This window comes from Musa acuminata, chromosome BXJ2-7, assembly GCF_036884655.1.
Source record: "Musa acuminata AAA Group cultivar baxijiao chromosome BXJ2-7, Cavendish_Baxijiao_AAA, whole genome shotgun sequence".
NCBI classification, from domain to species: domain Eukaryota; kingdom Viridiplantae; phylum Streptophyta; class Magnoliopsida; order Zingiberales; family Musaceae; genus Musa; species Musa acuminata.
Window position 1 is genome coordinate 23950995 of NC_088344.1, and position 16437 is coordinate 23967431.

A 16437-nucleotide genomic window follows, 5' to 3' on the forward strand; every position below is an offset into this window, starting at 1 on the left:
GATACAATTAGGTTGTAATGATTGATTGATGGGTAGAAAATTAAATTACTGGATTGTTCAAGGAGGAGTCATTTTTCGTGTTATTTCATTTAACATTTGGGGTTAACCATATTTTTCATTTTTCCAGTAGAAGAAAAAAAATTTGCCCAGATTTATTTATAATTAAAAAACGTTGTTCTTTGGGACCAAAGCACACAGTTATCATGACACAAATGCCTCATAATATATATTATTTCATTTGGTTGTGTGCAATAGAAGGGAAAAAGAAACATCCATCGGTTGGAAGAGTTTTTTTGTTTTTTTTCTCTCTATTTCCATTCCTGAAAACTATTACTCCAAGAAAAATATTTAAAAACAAAAGTTTAGAAATATCTTTATCATATCACACATTTTATATTTTAACATATAGTTTAGCTTCAATATATGATTTGTTTAGGAGATTGTGGAAATATATAACTAATGAATATGTATTAGCATTTTGATCTTTAAATTTGTTATAAACCAGGTTTGTCATTTATAAAATTATATTTTATAATTTAAATAAATATTGTATTCCCATTGTCATCATCACTTATTACTCTTTTTTTAGAGCAACATTCCAATTAAAATTCACTGGACTTTATTTTTTCTTTTTTTTAAATGGTAAAGAATATTGTTTTCATATTCTGATTATTTTTCTTCGGGGAATAATACAACCTTTAAATCACTTCTATTATTATTCCATGACCTCTATAAAAAGGAAAGAATATTCTTTTTTGTTTTTTTCTTCTCCCAATCCAGACTGAACTATGAAAAGTTGATTTCCTTTCTTTTTTCCACAATCCAAATTAAGATAAACTTTTCGCAATAAAAGGGACCCTTTTTGCCACAATATAGTGCATGATTTCCCCATTTCTGTGTATTTGGATTGATGGACTTTATATATATATATATATATACTCTAATTTACATTTTGCTCAAAGGAGAGTTGCGCATGAAACGATGATGCAAAATGATATTGGAATTGATAGGCTTCTCTTGAGTTACAATAACCTGATCATTCATATATAGCTCCTATTTGAAGTGCCCTCAGTGCCATGAAAAATGAGAAAGGAATCTGATTGTAAACAAAATTAATCATAAGCTCGTTTCAGATTGTCTGATTAGAACAGAAGAGAGTGATTCAACAGAATGTCATGGGCACAAATAATTTGTCCATGTTGTTTCCAAGATAGAACAGCAAGGTTGTGTTTTAATTAATACTCATACAATGTTCTGTGACACACACATTCTAAAGTGACATTGAGGTTCATACAGGCATGCTGTTTGTTTTCTGGCTTCTTTTGGACACAAGAAAACTACGCTACTGTTTTGGCAAACAACATGAATTGATACTTGTGTGGCAGGGAGTAGTATCATGAACAGGTAAGTGTGGGTTGCTTCAAAGGACGATCTCAGTAGAGGCAGCTCGGAGGAATGCATGTCTTCCCACACAATGCATGTCTTCTACCTTGTTACTTTTACTGCCATGACCTTGTAGTTTATCAGCATCACAAAATGATGGTTCAATTCATCCTCTCCCCACCTTTAAAAGAAGGGAAGGAAAGCAGAGGAGAGAAGAAAACCTAACTGGATTGCAACCACTGTGATTGTGACCTCCTCTCTCTCTCTCTCTCTCTCTCTCTCTCTCGCATGTCCTTCTTCTCTTAATTCCAATTCCTTCCTCAGTGCTGCTTCGATCCCTCTGCCTCCCCTCTATCCCTTTCTGCACATTCCTCAGTTCCCGACTCGCACGCAACTCTTCTCCCGCCGACAATTCGGCAGACAGGCAGGAATTTCTGCTGCATTCATCTCGGGTCTCACCAGAAATGGGGCGGCACACATGCTGCCACAAGCAGAAGCTGAGGAAAGGCCTGTGGTCTCCTGAGGAAGACGAAAAGCTCATCAAGCATATTACGACGTATGGCCATGGGTGTTGGAGCTCTGTCCCTAAACTAGCAGGTGATGCATTTGCCAACCAGCAGATTGGGCATGGGTTTCCTTGCTGATCTGCATCTAATCCTTGGTAATTGCTTCTTGTGTGCACAGGTCTTCAGAGGTGTGGAAAGAGCTGCAGGTTGAGGTGGATAAACTACCTGCGGCCTGACCTCAAACGAGGGGCATTCTCAGACCAGGAGGAGGATCTCATAATTGAACTCCATGCGGTGCTAGGAAACAGGTACAGGAATTCCCTCCCTCTCGTCTCTCTCCTCCTTTATCCATCGTTGTGATGTCAGGCCTTGAGTTCTTCTACTCCTTTTACCGACGACATGTTCAGGTGGTCACAGATTGCGACACGCTTGCCGGGAAGGACCGACAACGAGATCAAGAACTTCTGGAACTCTTGCATCAAGAAGAAGCTCAAGCAGAGAGGCATCGACCCCAACACGCACATGCCACTCGCGGAGGCCGAAGCCTCCGAAGATCAAGCCTCGAAGAGCAGCGAGAGGACTTCCAGCTCCTGCGACCTCAAAGTTCCCATTGCAACCTTGGAGAGCACCACCGACGCGGTGCGGACGTCCTCCTCCATGCCAATGTTGGATAAGCACGCTGTCGAGAGGAAACCATCGAAGAACTCGGCCACACCGATGAAATGCTTCTTTCTAGGCCAATTCTTCGCCAGCCAAGACGTCTCGTCCGATCCAGCCACCATCTTCCCTCTTGCAGAGTTGAGCTTTGCCACCGACTGCAGCAGAAGCCAGGCAGCGACGGCTGGACTATCGGTCTGCCCAAATCCGTATGGTAGGCTGTTCGAAATGAATCAGGACTTGAGCTGCAACACATTATCCACAGGTTTCCCATCAACTCCGACCGCAGTCATTTCCACTTCCATGGGCGTGAGAACAAACATCAACCTCCCACCATATAATCCTGCACACGTCTGTGCTGGAATTGATGGTATTCGGTACAGTGATGCTGTTTACTCCAGCAACACTAGTCAGAGCAGCATCAGCAGCGTTGGCGGAATAGAGATGCAGAACAGCAGCCCCTTCTTCGACAATGGCTTCTTCCCTTGGTCGGAGTTGACGCCAGACACGGACACCCAAGTCCAGCTCGAAGGCGAGCCCGAGGATCTCAAATGGTCGGAGTACCTCGAGGGTGGCTTCCCGTCGTAGCAACCATCCGAAACCGAAGCCAATCTGTGCATTGTGATGTCAAGACAGACACCCATTCTGTGTTCAGTGATGTGGGCACCTGGCACCAGCATCAGCTACAGTCTCCAGACGTATACGGCAAGGATTTCCGGATTTCATCCGTGGGATTCGGACAAGTATAGATCGCGATAGATTACACCAAGTTAAAGATGGTCCGATTTGCAAGATTTGTGTGACAGAATTTATGGTGTGTGTAGATAGATAGACATGGCAATAAGTTTGTCAAATAAAGCTTTCTCCAGTCTCTGTCTTCACACTTTTTCCAATTCTAATCTAAGCTTTTAAAAGACACGCAAGCTCATACATTTGAAATACTCTTACCATCAAATCTCATGGCTTCAAGCTCACTAGTGTTAGACGACTTCTTTGCAGCAGCCACCATGGACTTTCTTGCATACTGAATGCTTGAAAGCCACCCGAGTTGTTCTGCCTCATTTAGAAGCATTTGGAAGTAGGGAACTGAGAGTTGTTTGGTTAATAATACTCTCAGGCATGGCGCTACCACTCGCATCATCAGCAAGCTGCAGAACAAACAGAGAGAAAGAAAGATGTTTGTGCACATTTACACATAAGAGGAGGAATCGGATTGTGCCCTTCCAGTCAGTCTATTATATTGCTGACCACAAACCATTAAATCTATAAGCTAGATTTGCAAGCCAAGCGAAGCCAAGCCAAGCCAAGCCAAGCCAAGGGAATGCATCATGATGGGTGCCAGTGTGGGAAAAGATTTCTATGCATACTGTGGCCTCAATCTGATGCTGATGACTTGGTAGCAGAGTGGGAAAAAGCCAGGACATTTTTTTCATTGTCCCTTTTCCTTCTTTTATCACCTTTAGATGTGAATATTCTCAAGCACATATCAAGTTCTGGTACCAAAAGCAAAGAGAAGTGGAAGAAAGAGGACAAAGGGGGGCCTGTTCTTCCTAGTATTCTTCCTTTTGTTTTACTTTGCATCAACAGGTTGGAACTTTCTCGCCTTTAAACATAATTATGTTATGTGCTGGCTGTGGTGTACATCAGTTTTACCTACTACAAATGTTGACTTGGATCACTGGCCGACAAGAGAAACTCCAGAAATAAAGATTGTTCAGCAATTTCTCTCTGAACCAGCAAAATATCATCATCGGAGTGTTATTACCAGTGAGACCCTAAGAGCAGGCAAATTGAGAATACAACATCATCTACTGTGCAAGGAATCATATCAAAGAGAGTGACAGAGAACAAATGGCATTTTATGGTGTCCTTCGACAAGACACATGATCATGGTACATCCTATGAATTAAGCCAACAAACATCAAGAGACAGACAGTGAGGGCGCCAAGAAATCCGTTCCATGTACTATAACTCTTAGTTTGTCTTTTGGAAAACAAGTGGGACAGCACATTTGCCTCATGAACAAATGGTGACAAGAGCATCCAAATCAAACAAATTCAAGGGAGTAGAATTCACATCATAAATTAATTGCAAGAATAAGGCAGAAGGCAGGAATTTGCTAACTACAAGCCAATGGTTTGCCTTCATTTACCAAATCAAAAAGAACATGTTTTGATCATTATAACTTCATCGTGTGAGAATCACCGCGCACACTCGGTCAACATGATTATCGAATGTACAGGAAGTGCAATCCAAAGTGATTTCTGTTCTGTTCAAGAAACTAAATGAAATGTATCCTCTTCTCCTGTCAAACTAGATGAATTCATATAGTATCGGTTTTGCTGCTTGCTTTTGGGGATGGTAATAGTACTTATTACGAAGCTTGCTTTATAATCATGTACGTCATATTTAAGCATATCAATCAATATAAGCACCCATCACCGGTTAACTTTTCCGTAAGTGCTTCAAAGTAGTTACTTATTTATATATAATTATATATATTTTTTATTTATTATATACTTGGATCATACAAAATTTTAATAAAATTATATTTATTTATTTTAATAAAAATATGTATTCATTTTTGAATAAATATTAAAAATATTAGAAGGTTAAATTTGTCATAAAATATCGAATGGACTTTTTATAATATAATTTTACTAAACAATGCTTACTTCAATACGTATTTAAAATGTAGTTTTTATGTATTGTTTACGTAATATTCAAAAAATTTCATACTGCATATTCACTCAAACTCGTCTAAATACTGCCTTGAGTCTACTGGACATATATATATTTTTCTAGTATCGGATATCTAATCTGCTATGGGGAAAACTGGTTGGGTGTTTCTAAATAGATGTAAGTGACGTGGATGAATGGTATACAAGTTGTCGCTTGAAAGGAAAACAAAAGGGCTGACAACATTAGAGAGAATATTCTTTAACATTTTATGACAGTATTGGGTAAACTAGAATGATCATCACTATCACAATCATCTTTGGGAAGGTGATTTCCAATGACTACTCGAGGGTTCTTCACAGGCCAGAGGGGTCACTCAGGCAAAGGTCTGATGAAAATCCATTACTAACAGGGCAATTACAGATAAAACATCAAGTGTGACAGACAGTTCGTTTAATGCTCATATATTTGCTACCGGATTAGGCTACTTCATTAAGGATGACCAAAGACACTTGGTAGCAGCAGGGAGTGCAGCGTGTGACGTGGAGAAGGCCATGTGTGCAGAAGGAAAAGCCATTATTCTTGTAGCATTGGCGAGGGCGAAGGCTGAAGGTTGGAGGAATGTGCAGGTGCTGTTCGATTAATGGATATTTTTGGCTTTGGTTAGGGAACAAATCTGTTTAATCTTCGTATTAGACGTAACCTCAAGTGTGGTGCCCACAGATTAGCTAACTGGGGCGGGGAAGAGTCATCGTGTGTTGGGGTGGAAGTTTTGGCTAGAACTCCATGCCTAACATATTTTTTTGGTAGCTATTGGTTAAATTATAATATCATTCTTTTTCTTCTTCTTCTTTTTTTCTTAGAAAAAAAAAAAAAAAACCAAATGTAGACTTAGTTATGCTCCTTCATAGCAAAAATTAAAACACAGCCCATTTCAACTAATTTTAAGACATCAATAATGATAAAACATATATTTGTAAAATCTCCGTATAGTAAGAAGTAATATACGTAATGTTTATTGATCCAAAAACAAAACCTAAATTTAGACCCAAAGATTTCATGAATTAATATTTATGCTAGTGGAAATGAACTTTAGAATTTTAATTGTGAAAATAAATAATTATATGAAATCTAATTTAAATAAGTAACCCGAAACAAGTAGGAAAGAGGAAAAAACTGATTTACAGTGATTTAGACATCTCTACATCCTAGGGGTGAATTAGTACAATAAACTTTTAATCTATTTTAAAACTCTATTGATAAATGAAAGTATTTTGAAAATTTGATTGATCAAGTTAATATTGTACGTAATGTCACGGACAAAGTTTGGGATGTTTGATGTAATACTTGTGTATGTCCATATCTTTCTGTTTGTTCATGCTTTGCACAATATCTAGAGGAACGGTTAAGGCTTAACAGCTCTATTTTAGTTGGGTTTGACGGCCTTCTTAGGCTTGTAAATAAATTTTGACCCTTTGTTGTGTAACTGTTCAGAGCTTGTAAAGTCTGTTTGTAATTTGCATTGTCTAAGAAGTGTTTCCTGGAATGTTTGCTTGTAGATCCCGAGTGAGGCGCTTTCTCTAACCCGTTTTCTCTTTTGTAGGTCCTAAGGGACTATGGGAGGTTTTGGGGAGGTTGACCTTTGCGGACGGACACGCAAGGGTGCTGCACGACTTAGGTAAAACCAACTAAGTTTGTGACAGATAGTATCAGAGCGGGACAAGCACTCATAGAAGCACTTAACATGCAAATGTGGGGGACCTAGCGGGGCTGCGTTGAGGGCAATCAGCACACGCGTGACCGTTTAGGGGAAAACAGGCATAGAGATATAGGGAAAATGAGTCGCTCAGAGGAGCACACATTTGAGATTGGCATTCAGAGGAATAACCAACCCTTCGCATAAGAGGCACCACGAGAACAAGCAAGCTTGGAAGAATACGGAGTGCACAAATGTTGAGATGGCTGAATTTGTGCTACGACTCGACGTTGACAACTATACTTGATGGTGCTCAAGGAAAGTGAGGCGCTTGGTAAAGGATGAGACCATGCAAGGTGGAATGAGTTGCTCAGCGACCGAAAAAGTTCTACAAAGCTCACAGAGGTGAGGGGAATTGCTAACTCGAAGAATTTGGTACTCATGCAAGGGCTTGTATTCGGACGATAGAATATTCGTGGCCATCCCAAGGTGACCGAAACTTGACGCTATGGAGCATTGAAACTTTCTCTTTGGCATGTGAAGGATACGTCCATAGGAGGCTGAAGTATGCAATAAGTTCATCATGTTGCTAGGCCTTGAGTGGTGTAGCGGGGGCTGTATTGACGTGGAGTCACAATCTAGTAAGTGCATTTACAGGAGGCAGAACAATGCGTAGTTTGTTCAACAAATCAGAGTAGTCTAAGAGGATGGTGGTCTCCGAAATGAAGAGAAATATTGCTCCAACGGGACAGATATCCATAAGGGATAGGTCCTGGTTCTCCAGAGGGAGAATCATGTGCAATAGACCGCACATGTTGAGGAGGAGTACCTCAAAAATATCAACTCCACGAAGCTCAATGGACCGAAAGAGCGACGAGGAGTCGTCGCATGATCTCGGTTGAGAGAATGCATTGGTGGATGCATTGCGAGATTAAGTGGGGGGAGCGACCCAAAGCAACACAAATGAAGGCACACTTGGAGTCGATATGGAGATCAAACTCAAGGGAGGGCTGACTCGTGGAATGGTGGGCGCGAGGGCTACCATCAACTCAATGCAAAAATGAGGAGCGCAGCAACTTGGGTGTAACTTGGCGAAGTACCCAAGCCGCATGAAGGGAGCCAGTATAGAAGATGGAACATGGAGCGGAGGCACAGTACTTTCCTTGGACAAAGGTCAAGGACATGAACTCTTGCAGAGGCAAGAGTAGGATCATGTTGTTCTATGGGTCCTTCATTCTGACGGAGCGGACTCATCCTGCATGGTACCAAAGATGACTCAACTTATCTCGGAGCTTCTAGGCACATGCACCTTATCTCGGAGAAGTATTTGATGGAGGAACTAAGGTGACTCAACTTGCGGAGGCAAAGTTGGGTTTAGAAGGCTTGACACGAGGCAAGAGGATGCAGAAGCGAGTACTCTTGAAGAATATACCATAGTGTTGTCATTCAAGATGCCATGAAGGAAGTGGTGCGTAGCAGAGATTGTGCTAGTAAGGGCAGAGGCCCAGGATCCAAACAATGGTGCACTAATTGCAGCGAAGTCAGTAGACTTCGGGAGCTACTAGGCGACGGACAGTCTTAGAGCGGTGCTTCATCTAGGTGTGACCTAAGAGTGGGTGGATGAAGGTCGATTGCCAAAGGAGCGAATAAAATCGAAGGTGGAAGAGACCCTATGATGTATTGGCAAAGGCCACATATGGAGGGATCACAATTCGAGTTTATCCCATGAGGATCAGAATGTAATAGAGATGTCACTAGGAGGCGACATGGTGCAGCGGATCGTGTGGAACAGTTCGTGGCAATGCGATATACATGACATAGTCCCGTGAAGGACTAGAATATACAGAGGTATGATCAGGAGCTACTGGAAGCTCCACTTTGGTGAACAATACGATGGCAAGAAGGGCTATGGATTTAAGGAGTGAAGGCCATGGTACCGTAGAGGCAGGTCTTCCGTGCGTGCATCGAATCTTGCATCAGATGAAAGCCTTGGTCATCAGCATATGAGGGCTATGTTCTACCAATGAAAAAATTTGGATGAAAGTACTAGCGAGTCCCATGGGAGAGTTTTGATCATACAGAGGTATGATCGAAACAATTGAAGAGTTGGACTGCTCCAGAGCCCATATTCGTTTAAGGGAGCCCAACAAGTCAGAGGACAAGGTTGAGTAAGCGAACGTTGCTACCAAGGAAGCTAAGGAGAACAGAATCGATGCAAACCCTATAATATAATGGCAAAGGCTATGCATAGGAGTTGTAGTCTGTCTTTCCATCGACCAAAGAGAGTTGCTTGGAGAACATAGAGGTATTGAAGCAGGGGGTCGAAAGGGGCGAGGAAGCGGCGATGAGTCCAGAGGGACTTAGCTACCTAAAATCAAGCATCAGTTATAATGGATGTGGACTCAGAGGAGTGCCATAGAGACATATCTATTGATCGTGAAGAAAAGAGATGCATATGTGACGTGACGAATAGTAGGGCCATGGGCATGGCAGCGCCATGGTACCGTAGAGGTGGGACTTTCGTGAAAGTCACTGATCCCTTGCTCTCATGGAGGGAGAGCACTTAGTCATAAAAGGGGCCGAGGAGGTGGAGCATGTAGAGGTAAACTCCAACAACCGAGACAAGGCTGAAGGGCAGAGGCCAAGGAACTTCGTAAAACTGGTGTCAACGAGCTTCTCATCAAGATAGCTAAAAGTGAAGGACTTCGAGTCATGCAAGAGTGCACGACCAAGGAACGAAGTAGGCAGTACGCGGTACTGTACCTTTGCTACTCAGTGGAGTAGGCGACCGAGTTGATGGAGAAGATGGTACAATCCCAGAGGCGACCAAAACTATTAGAGACTTACTCCAAGTTGGGGTGAAAACTTCCTGCATTCCAAAAGTTCAATGGCATTGAGAATGTGAATCACAGTAGCTAACTCAATGCAAGGAGTGCAAATACTTCGAGTGCTTCAGAAGTGTGAGCAAAGAGCAGGCGAAGGCTAGTAACTAACTCGATGCATGGAGTACAACCCTTGAGGAGGGGGCGAAGTCAAGTAACCATTGCCTTCTTAACCCTTAAGAGAATGGGTAAAACCGAGTACCCCAATTCTCTTATCTACCCAATAGAGGAGCTCTGCATAGGTTCAAAGACCCTTCGAAGATATTAGAAGGCAATAGTTATTAAATCGTCACCAATGGTGATCAGTACTATTGAGAGTAGATTATCTACTTTATTTCCCAAAAAAATGCCAATCAAAAGCAGAAGTGATGCGAATTTACTTGGAAGTGACAACTAAATGAAAGAAGAGTTGATGAGAAAATTTTGTGGAGGAAGGACCCAAAACTTCAGAAGTTTGCGAGAAGATACTCGTTAAAGCTCCAATAAGCATCCACCCAGTTCAAGCAACATAAGGCATTTGAGAGACTAGTGCATAGTAAGGATGGTATTTTTCTTCATCTGAAGGATTAGTAGGAACCAACATGGATCAACACAACTTAGCCAACCCCGCACTAGAGTCAGAGTCATTGGCGAGTTGAAGCAACATAACGGATCAAAGGTTCGACTACTCAAAAATAGCAGCGGAGAGTAGCTAGGAGCTAAGAGGTGCATTACAACTAGAGTAGAATATTGAAGACTCAGTAAAGGCGAGGAGTTGTAGTATCGGCAAAGGCTTCGACGAGGATGTCGAAGGAATAAGTGGGGGAGAATGTCACGAACAAAGTTCTAAATGGAATGTTTGATGTAATACTTATGTATATTCATGTCTTTCTATTTGTTCATGCTTTGCATAGTATGTAGACGAATAGTTGAAGGCTTAATAGCCCAATTTTAGTTGGGTTTGGTGGCCTTCTTAGGCTTGTAAATAAATGTTGTATCACGTAGACACTTATGAGAGATATTCGATCTATAGTGGACCATTTTGACCATTTGTTGTGTAACTGTTCAGAGCTTGTAAAGTCTGTTTATAATTTGCATTGTCTATGAAGTGTTTCATAGAATGTTTGTTTGTGGATCCCAAGTGAGGCGCTTTCTCTAACCCATTTTCTCTTTTGTATGTCCTAAGGGACCATGGGAGGTTTCGAGGAGACTGACCTTTGCGGACGGACACGCAAGGATGCCGCACGACTTAGGCAAAACCAGCTAAGTCTATGACAATAAGGAAAATATAACTAAGTTATATTCTTGTTATAACCTTCTTCTTCTTTAGGCTAAGGAGACAACCTTCATACTATCTTTTTAGATAAGATCTCTTAGTTCCTATAACTTAAAATAATAACCAAACTCAAGAGAAAGAAGAGACTGTTGAATCTTGGATTTTGATGATGAAATCAATTGATTTATAATCTAATCCATGTGTTTAGAAAAGTGATGCAAGATGAACTTATTGAATCTCGGATTTTGATGATAAAATTAATTAATAAATTAATAATCTAATCCATGTGTTGAGATAAGTAATGCAGGACTAACTACAATCGTAAAAAAGATAAAACAATTAAAGAAGAAATGAATGTTGGGCCGGAGTCAATGATCGGACATTGTGCTGGATGAATTAAGGGATACACCGAAGGATCGAACGATGCAGTGAAAGCTCATCGAAAGTTCGCTGGGAGTTCACTAGAAGCTCGTCGAATATTCGTCGGGAGTTCATCGAAAGCTTGCCGGAAGATTATTGGGAGTTCGTCGGAAGTTCACCAAGAGTTCAGTTGAATAATTGACATGTCGAACAACTTAGATTACTTGTATCGTAATTGTTTTAGCCTTAACTATCATAGTTAAGACTTTAATTTGAGTTAGTTTAAGAAGAAATCCTACGAACTTAATTAGAGACCAATTGGGCCCAAAATAGGGCTGAATTGAGTCGATTGGATGGCCCATTCAACCACTTGAAGCTACATCAGGTGGTGGCACTATCTAGACTAGGTGATGGAACCGCTTGAGGCTTGATCTCTCAAAGTGGTCTAGGCGGTGGTACTACCCAGACTAAGCGGTGGTACCGTCGGCCATTAATGCCTATAGGCGGTGGTATATGTTTGGATCAAGAGCACTAAGAGGGGGGGGGTGAATTAGTGTAGCGGAAATCTTTCAATGATAAAACACGTTCGAACGATAAAAATGATTACGGTGTGAAAGTCGATTCTAAGATTACTTCAACTTAAGATCAAGCGAGATGACGTTAAAATCAATCTATGAAGGCAGTTTGCAGTTATGATGAAAACCAGAATATAAGCGCAAACTGAAATATGACGTTCATACGAAGAAGCTGATTTACGTCTAAATGCTGATTCGTAAATCACTTGATTAGGTGAGATGCAGTTTAAGCAAGGATATAAAGGCAGCTTGCAGTTATGATTGAAATCAAAACGTAAACTCAAACTGAAATATGATAATCATACGAAAAAAATAGATTTACGTCTAAACGCTGATTTGAAAAGTGCAAAGCTTAAAACCCGATTGTATATGCGCAGAAAGCAGTAAGCTTTAGAGGAGGTTTGCAGTAAAGATAATATGCTCAAAGTAAATGCAAACCGAGATTTAGAGTGGTTCGGTCAATCTTGACCTACTCCACTTTTGGCTTCCTCCATCGATGAGGTTACCGACGTCAACTAGAGGCCTTCCTTCAATAGGCGAAGGCCAACCACCCTTTTACAGTTTCACTCCTTTTGACGGGCTTAGGAGACAACCCTTACAGAATTTTCTCTCCTCTCTTTACTGCTCAAAACTTGGAAGAAAAGAGGAAGAAGTACTTTTGGCCTTTACAACAATTTTGAGCTCTAAAAATCACAGAACAAGATCAAGATTTTGGTGTGTATTCTGTGCTCTTTCAGTGCTGAATGGGTGGGGTATTTATAGGCCCCAACCCAGTTCAAATTTGGAGCTCAAAATTGTTAATTCTCGAAATTCCGGGATCAGGCGGTTGCACCGCCTGGTAGAGCTCGAAGACTGAGCCTCTAGGCGGTGCCACCTCCTATCAGGGGCGGTTGCACCTCCTACCAGAGCTTGAAGACCGAGCTCAGGCGGTGCAACCTCCTGACTGAGGCAGTTGCACCGCTCATCCAGTGCTCGGAGACCGAGCCTAGGCGGTGCCACCTCCTGTCAGGGGAGGTTGCACCGCCCAGTCTCGCTCGGAGACTGAGCCTAGGCGGTGCCACCGCCTGGCTGGAGCGGTTGCACCTCCCAGTCTCGCTCGGAGACTGAACCCAGGCGGTGCAACCTCCTGCCTTGGGCGGTTCAACCGCCTGGCAGAAATCAGGGTCCGAATGGGTTGATCCATTCGGCCCAATTTGGGTTTTTTAGGGGCCCAATTGCCCCAAGATTAAGTTAATGGGATCACCTCCCATTTCTAACTTAATCATTGTGCTAACTACGATATTCCCTAAGACATTTACGACAACTTGCTCCAATGCGTCAATCGCTTCTTCCGGCGAGCTTCCGGCGAACTTCCGTCGATCATCCGATGAACCCTCGGTGATGCTCCTGCGGACTTCCGGCAAACTCCTAGACTTGCGACGATCCACTTGGCGAGTTCCGACGAGCTTCTTTGGCAAGCTCATGGTCTTCTCGGATTTATTCCTGCAGAACCTCCGACGACTGTCCGAACTTCCGTCGAACTCTCGAACTCCCAACGTGATCATTGTCTTGACTCCGGCGCAACTCCTGCTGTATGTCTTACTTTTATCGTAGTTAATCCTGCACACTTGTCTCAACATATGGATTAGATAACAAATGACAATTGACTTCATCATCAAAATCCGAGATTCAACAATCTCCCCCTTTTTGATGATGACAATCAATTGATAATGGAGTTAACCTTAACTCCCCCTGTTTATATGCCATACTTGAGATAAGTCTTTCTTGAATTCAAAACCTTTGAATTCAAGAGACATATTGATAAGTTAAAATCATTTAAACTTATCAATACTCCCATCATGATGTATCTCTTTGAAGATGATGTCAAGGCTCGACATTCATTTTCAAATTTTACATTACAAGTTTGAATGATGGTAATAGTAGCAATTTATCATATAGTAAGATATCAACATGTAAATCTGCGAAGTAAGATTTTGATATCATTACATGATGCACACATTTCAAATGTTTTAGCAATTATTGCATTTCATCACATGGTAAGATATCAATACGTAAAATTATGATACAAGTTTTTTGTTTGATATCTTGACCTGATACAAACAAGGCATAATGCAAATTATAGCAATCATAGCATCTCTTGGTGATGCGAGCATGGCATTAATACTCATATATTTCTCCCCCTTTGTCATCAACAAAAAGCATGGTAATTGTGATACCAGGAGAACAATATAAGTAAATTTTAAGCATAAGTGTAATAATTGTTCATGCCTTTACTCGGTTCATGTTATTTTCCAATAGTAAGTGATAGGAAATCAATTATACAAGCATGATATGTAGATCACTTTGAATACTTCTTCCTTTATTTGTTATAATCTTTTTTTGCAGGAAGGAGGAAGGCCATTTGTGATACCAGCTATTTGTGAGTTTACACTGAGTGAAGTTAAAACCAATGAGAGATTAAATCATGCTTCAGGTATCAAGATATGTATGTGAAGCAAATCTTTGCAAGTAAAAAAAAACACTATCATTCATATTTCAAGATGGAATTCATAAGCAGGAATCATTTCATCAAATCCATTTCAGAAAAATATTTTTCACATATAAGTGTATGAGAAAATCTGATTTTTAGGATACCAATTGTTAAGCAAATCAAAACATGAAATGAACAAGACTATGCTACAGATTTTCAAATACAATCATGAAGACAAAGCATGCTTATTGTTATGGAAATTTTTGTATTCAGCACATAATTTCCAACATGTTATTTTGGCAATCAAGTGATTTGATCATTCAATTAAGTCCGAAAGATAATTGTAACTAGTTTATGTACTCGGACACATCAACATTCCTAATTCTCTTCTTATGAAATCAAATTATTCTTCACTTAGAGGTTTTGTAAAAATATCAGCTAGTTGATGTTTAGTATCAATGAATTCTATGATTACATCATGATTAGTAACATAATCTCGTATAAAGTGATGTCTAATATCAATATGTTTTGTTCTTGAGTGTTGTATAGGATTTTTCGTTAAGCATATTGCACTTGTATTATCACATTTAATAGGAATATTTTTAAGATGAATTTTATAATCTTCTAAGGTGTTTTTCATCCATACAACTTGTGCACAGCATGCACTTGCTACAATATATTCAGCTTCGGTTGTTGAAAGTGCAACCGAGTTTTGTTTCTTAGATGACCAGGAAACAAGGGCATGTCCTAAAAATTGACATGTTCCTAATGTGTTTTTTCTATCTAGTCTATAGCCAGCAAAGTTCGCATCAGCATAAGCAATTAACTCAAGATTCTCTGATTTTGGGTACCATAATCCTAGATTTGTGGTACCATTAAGATATCTAAGTATTCTTTTAACTGCTTTGAGATGAGATATCTTAGGGTTTGATTGAAATCTAGCACAAAGTCCGACACTGAACATGATATCTGGTCTAGTTGTAGTGAGGTAAAGTAAACTTCCTATCATACCCCTATAAGTTTTTTGATCGAAGGTTTCTCTACTTTCATCAATTTCTAACTTAGTGGAGGTGCTCATAGGAGTGTTAATAGCTTTTGAGTTATTCATATTAAACTTTTTCAGCAAATTCATAGCATATTTAGTTTGACTAATGAAGATGCCATTGCTTAGTTGTTTGATTTGTAAGCCTAAGAAGAATGTTAATTCTCCCATTAAACTCATTTCGAATTCAAGACTCATAGTTTTAGCAAAAGATTCACAAAGAGATTCATTCGTAGAACCAAAGATAATATCATCAACATAAATCTGAACAATGAGAAAATTATTTTCAAAATTCTTGATGAACAATGTAGTATCAACCTTGCTCATACCAAGCCCTTGGAGCTTGTTTTAAACCATAGAGAGCTTTAGTTAATCTAAACACATGATTAGGAAGGCTGTTATTTTCAAATCCAGGAGGTTGTTCAACATAGACTTCTTCGGAAATAAAGCCATTAAGAAAGGCACTTTTAACATCCATTTGAAACAACTTAAAATTATTACTACTAGCGTAGGCAAGGAGCATCCTTTTGGCTTCTAATCGAGTCACAGGAGCGAAGGTTTCTTCGTAATCGATACCTTCTTCTTGGTTGAAACCTTTGGCCACTAATCTAGCCTTGTTTCTACCCACGATACCATATTCATCTTGCTTGTTTCTAAAAACCCATTTAGTACCAATAACTAAATGGTCATTTGGCCTAGGAATAAGCTTCCACACCTCATTTCTCTCAAATTGATTTAATTCATCTTGCATTGTGATAATCCATGAATCATCTTTCATGGCTTCGTCAACACATTTGGGTTCAATTTGGGAGAGAAAAGCGGCGTTGGAACAAAATTTTTTAAGAGAAGAACGTGTTTGAACCCCCTTTGATGTGTCTCCTAAGATTAGCTCCTTAGGATGAGCATCTACATACTTCCAATCCTTGGGTAAG

General features: G+C 40.3%; 1 pseudogene; it reads left to right on the plus strand.

The window, feature by feature from the left end:
* The first annotated feature begins 1639 nt into the window (after window positions 1–1639).
* LOC135617446 (transcription factor MYB61-like) lies at window positions 1640–3469 on the plus strand (annotated as a pseudogene).
* Window positions 3470–16437: the final 12968 nt, after the last annotated feature.